Source organism: Anolis sagrei, chromosome 10 (assembly GCF_037176765.1).
Source record: "Anolis sagrei isolate rAnoSag1 chromosome 10, rAnoSag1.mat, whole genome shotgun sequence".
Classification (NCBI taxonomy): domain Eukaryota; kingdom Metazoa; phylum Chordata; class Lepidosauria; order Squamata; family Dactyloidae; genus Anolis; species Anolis sagrei.
The window spans coordinates 11905755-11912035 of record NC_090030.1 but is presented as its reverse complement, the minus strand read 5'-3'; positions in this window follow the sequence as shown (position 1 = coordinate 11912035).

Genomic DNA, 6281 nt, shown 5'->3' with positions numbered 1-6281 from the left:
GCTCAGGCGGTGTTGAATTTCAGTGTCAATGTTGACTTTTGTGGAGAGGTGTCTGCCAAGGGAGCAAAAATGGTGAACATTTTCTAATGTTACACCATTAAGCTGTATTTCTGGCATTGGAGATGGATTGGCTGGTGACTGCTGGAAGAGCACTTTGGTTTTCTCAATGTAAACAGAGACAGAGATACAAATACAAGAGGAGTTTTCCTTATCTACAAATCCGAAATGCTCCATAATCCGTATATATAGTTGTACACAAAATTGTATGTGTGTTTCCCACTCCAATATTACCCTGCAGTTTTCTTGCAAATTTTAGCTTTCCCCTGAGGCTGAGAGTGTGTGACTTTGCCAAGCTGACCTGGAGTATTTCCATGCCTTCCAGGTAAGGAACCCAATACACAGGCATTACACCGGATCTCTCTCTCTCACACACACACTGTTTTCAACCTCCAGTATTTCTATTGAATTGTGTGTGTGTGTATAGATATATGTATACACACATATACACACACTCAATACAATATAAATACTGGAGGTTGAAAACAATTTCTATTGAATTGTGTATGAGTGTGTATATATAGATATATGTATACACACACACAATACAATATAAATACTGGAGGTTGAATAGAAGGCAACAGATTTTGGAACATTACATTAAAATGTGCACATTTTGGGAAGGATTGAATTTTTATATTATTATTATTATTATTGTTATTATTATTATTATTATTATTATAAGACTCCTCCCCTTCTTTACTTTTCTCCTTTCTTTCCATCCTCCCTCCCTTCCTTGCTTTCTTTCTCTCTTCCTTTCTTCCCTTCCCTTCTTTTCTTCCACCTATCCTTCCTTTTTCCTTCCTTCTTTTTTTCCTTTTTCCCTTCCTTCCTTCCTCTCTTTCCTTATTTCCTTCCTCTCTTTCCTTGTTTTCTTCCCTTCTTCCCTTCCATTATTTTCCTAACTTCTTTCCTTCCTTCCTTCCTTCCTTCCTTCCTTCCTTCCTTCCTTCCTTCCTTTCTCCCTTCCCTTCTTTCCTTCCCTTCCTTCCTTCTTTCCTTCCTTCTTTCTTTCCTTTCTTTTCCTTCCTTCCTTCCTTCCTTCCTTCCTTCCTTCCTTCCTTCCTTTTCTTCTTTTCTTTTTTCCATCTTCCCTTCCTTTCTCCCTTCCCTTCTTCCCTTCCCTTCTTTCTTTCCCTTCTTTCCTTCCATCTATCCTTCCTTTTTTCTTTCCTTCTTTCCTTCTTTTCTTCCTTCTTTTCTTCCTTCCTTCTTTCCCTTCTTCTTTCTTTCCTTCTTTCCTTCCTTTTTCCTTCCTTCCTTCCACTCTTTCTTTCTTCTCTTGTTTCCTTCCCTTCCCTCTTTCCCTTCTTTCCTTCTTTCCTTCTTTCCTCCTCCCTCCCTCCCTCCTTTCCTTCCTACCTACCTACTTACGTACTTACCTACCTACTGTACCTAAATATATAAGGCTGGAATTACATTTCAAAAATGTACCTGTTTCAACTTACATACAAATTCAACTTAAGAACAAACCTACAGAACTCTTATCCATAACTTGTTTGTCCATTTAGAAGAAGAAAAGAGGTTGCTTATATCCCACTCCTTGATTCATAAAAGCCACATTAATCCGCAGACATTTCAGAGAGCATTTCTTAATGTGTTCTCAAACTTCTTTTTTTGTTTCATCCATAAAAAACTAGCAATTTGATTCTGAAGATAAGGAGAGCTGGGATTGACAATATGCCGAGGATTGTGTCATGTAGGTACCACTTTCCCTAAAACTCTGTGGTAAGGAGGAAATTATGAAAATGAGCAAAATCTGGCTACCAGTATTTTAAAAACCCTAAAATCAGGACAGTAAATAAAGAGCAACACTAAAAAAAAACAAAACCCTGGGGAATTCCAGACAAGAATCAATCAGGGCCAGCTAATCACCTCCCAACAAATTACCCCCCCCCCAGACAGCAACCAGCCAGGCTTTGATGCTGCAAGGTCATTAAATGCTAATCAAGGTGGCCGATTGTAACATTCACACTTGCCTCAAGCAGACAAGGGTTCGTTTTCCCACCCTGGACATCATTCCACAGATATATAAACCCAACTTTCCTAGTTTCCAACAGACCTCATAATTCCTGAGGATGCCTGCCATAGATGTGGGCGAAATGTCAGGAGAGAATGCTTCTGGAACATGGCCAGACAGTTCAGAAAACTCACAGCAACCTTGAATCTTCTTCCATAAGTTTTTTTGTGTTCTAAACATATGATGCAGCTTTGCTCCCCAGATACAAAAGTGTAGGAAATGTGATCCAAGTTCTGGTGATGATGGAGCCATATGATTCCTGGATGAAATGTGGGTTTTTTAAAAGAGTGTACACACTTGTTTTCTTTCTTTGTTCCCTTATCAGCACTGATTGGAGCCAGATGAGGAAGAGGATGGGAAAAACATTATCTCCTGCCGAGATGACATGTTATTAGGGGGGAGGGAAGCATTTCCAGTAATCTTTTATTTCCTTCGCACTGCAACACATTGGAGGAAAGGGGAGAAACTGGCCAAACTTTCTTCAGATTTCGTATGGAGCAATATTAAACAAAACATGTTTGGGGGTGATATAATCAGGAACAGTTGGGAGGCTTAGATCATATTAATGCAGTATCTATATATATATAAAAATGCTCTGTGCATAATGAGTACCTTAAAAACAAAAGAACCAATGAACGAAATCACAGCAAATTTGGCCACAAGACACCTACTAACCCAAGGAGTGACCATCACTCATAGAATCATAGAATCATAGAATCAAAGAGTTGGAAGAGACCTCATGGGCCATCCAGTCCAGCCCCCTGCCAAGAAGCAGGAATATTGCATTCAAATCACCCCTGACAGATGGCCATCCAGCCTCTGCTTAAAAGCTTCCAAAGAAGGAGCCTCCACCACACTCTGGGGCAGAGAGTTCCACTGCTGAACGGCTCTCACAGTCAGGAAGTTCTTCCTAATGTTCAGATGGAATCTCCTCTCTTGTAGTTTGAAGCCATTGTTCCACGTCCTAGTCTCCAGGGAAGCGGAAAACAAGCTTGCTCCTTCCTCCCTGGGACTTCCTCTCACATATTTATACATGGCTATCATATCTCCTCTCAGCCTTCTCTTCTTCAGGCTAAATATGCCCAGCTCCGTAAGCCGCTCCTCATAGGGCTTCTTCTCCAGACCCTTGATCATTTTAGTCGCCCTCCTCTGGACACATTCCAGCTTGTCAATATCTCTCTTGAATTGTGGTGCCCAGAATTGGACACAATATTCCAGGTGTGGTCTAACCAAAGCAGAATAGAGGGGTAGCATTACTTCCTTAGATCTAGACACTATGCTCCTATTGATGCAGGCCAAAATCCCATTGGCTTTTTTTGCCGCTACATCACATTGTTGGCTCATGTTTAACTTGTTGTCCACGAGGACTCCAAGATCTTTTTCACACATACTGTTCTCGAGCCAGGCATCCCCCATTCTGTATCTTTGCATTTCATTTTTTCTGCCAAAGTGGAGTATCTTGCATTTGTCACTGTTGAACTTCATTTTGTTAGTTTTGGCCCATCTCTCTAATCTGTCAAGATCATTTTGAATTCTGCTCCTGTCCTCTGGACTATTGGCTATCCCTCCCAATTTGGTGTCGTCTGCAAACTTGATGATCCTGCCTTCTAGCCCTTCATCTAAGTCATTAATAAAGATGTTGAACAGGATCGGGCCCAGGACGGAACCCTGTGGCACTCCACTTGTCACTTCTTTCCAAGATGAAGAGGAAGCATTAGTGAGCACTCTCTGTGTTCGTCCACTTAACCAATTCCAGATCCACCTCACCGTAGTTTTGCCTAGCCCACATTGGACTAGTTTCCTTGCCAGAAGGTCATGGGGGACCTTGTCGAAGGCCTTACTGAAATCCAGGTACGCTACATCCACGGCATTCCCCGCATCTACCCAGCTTGTAGCTTATGATTTTGTCATTTGGGAGTTGTAGTTGCTGGGATTTATATTTAGCCTACAATCAAAGAGCATTCTGAACTCCACCAATGATGGAATTGAACCAAACTTGGCACACAGTTCTCCCATGACCAACAGACAATACTGGAAGCAATTGCTGGAAGGGTTTGGTGGGCACTGACCTTGAGTTTGGGAGTTGTAGTTCACCTACATCCAGAGAGCACTGCGGATTCAAACAATGATGGATCTGGACCAAACTTGGCACAAGCACTCAATACGCCCAAATATGAACACAGATGGAGTTTGGGGGGAAATAGACCTTGACATTTGGGAGTTGTAGTCACTGGGATTCACAGTTCACCTACTATCAAAAAGCATTTTGAACCCCACGAATGACAGAATCGGTGCAAACTTCCCACGCAGAAGCCCCATGACCAACAGGAAATACTTATCCAACTCCCTTCGTCAGGGCAAGAAAACATAATCAAAGTCCTCCTGACAAAGACCCACCCAGCCATAGATATAGATAGATAGATAGATAGATAGATAGATAGATAGATAGATAGATGATAGATCGTTATGATTCACACACAGAGATATAGTATCATAGATTTGAAGGGACCCTTAAAGAAGGACTATGATATGTTGCATATTCCAGAGTAGGCAAGCAAGGCAATCTCCACATCAACACTGACAAAAAAACAGCAAGAAATACTGTTTACTCACAAGCAGAAAGGAATTACATATATTAGAAACCAACACTTTCACATTACTTTATTTTCCAGATCACCAGACTGGGCCACAGCAACGCGTGGCAGGGGACAGCTAGTCCTTTAAAAATAACTGCAATGTATATAAAAAGCTTTAGACCCCTTCTATACTGCTATATAATCCAGATTTTCAAATCTGATGATCCACATTATCTGCTTTGAACTGTATGAGTCTACACTGGCATATAATCCAGTTCAAAGCAGAGCATCTGGATTGTATATGGCAGTGTAGAGGGGGGCCTTACTCTTCAAAGAATAACTCCTTTGAAATCCAAACTGGTGCACCATTTCAGCCATTAATTTTCAAACACTGGATCTGTTGTTGTTTGTTTGTTTACTTATTTATTTACTATATTTCTCTACCGCCCCTCTCAGCCAGCAGGCGGCTCAGGGCGGTTTATAGTCAGCATCAAAGACATAAAACACGATTAAAACAGTTAATTTAAATATAAAACCAAATAAAACAATCAATATGAATAAAAAAAATATATCAGTTTGAGTCTCCTGGTTAAAAGCATTATCCAATAGCGTCGTTCAGCCGTTCCATTTTCTCTCTCTATGTCTGTTATATTGTATCTGCAAATGCTTGCTCAAAAAGCCAAGTCTTGACATTTTTTGGAATGTTAAAATGAAGGGCCCAATCTAATATCCCTAGGGAGAGTGTTCCATAGCTGAGGGGCCACCACTGAGAAGGCCCTGTCTCCCGTTCCCGCCAGACGTACTTGTGACAAAGGCGGGATTGAGAGCAGGGCCTCCCCAGATGTTAAAATGAAGGGGCAAATCTAATATCCCTAGGGAGAGCATTCCATAGCTGAGGGGCCACCACTGAGAAGGCCCTGTCTCTCGTTCTCGCCAGACATACTTGTGACAAAGGCAGGATTGAGAGCAGGGCCTCCCCAGATGTTAAAATGAAGGGTCCACTTTAATATCCCTAGGGAGAGCATTCCATAGCTGAGGGGCCACCACTGAGAAGGCCCTGTCTCTCGTTCCCGCCAGACGTACTTGTGACAAAGGCGGGATCGAGAGCAGGGCCTCCCCAGATGTTAAAATGAAGGGGCCAATCTAATATCCCTAGGGAGAGCATTCCATAGCCGAGGGGCCACCACTGAGAAGGCCCTGTCTCTCGTTCCCGCCAGACATACTTGTGACAAAGGCGGGATCGAGAGCAGGGCCTCCCCAGATGATCTTAAAGTCCTGGTGGGTTCATAAGGTGAGATGAATTCGGACAGATAAGTTGGGCCAAAACCGTTTAGGGCTTTATAGACTAAAGCCAGCACTATGAATTGTGCCTGGTAGTAAACTGGCAGCCAGTAGAGCTGGTGCAGCAGGGGAGTTGTGTGCTCCCTGAGCGCTGCTCCTGTTAGCAATATGGCTGCCGTCCATTGGACCATTTGTAGCTTCTGGACAGTCTTCAAAGGCAACCCCATGTAGAGTGCATTGCAGTAGTCTATACGGGGATGTAACCAGAGTGTAGACTACTGTGGCCAAGTCAGATTTCCCAAGGTACAAGCACAGCTGGCACACAAGTTTTAACTGTGCAAATGCTC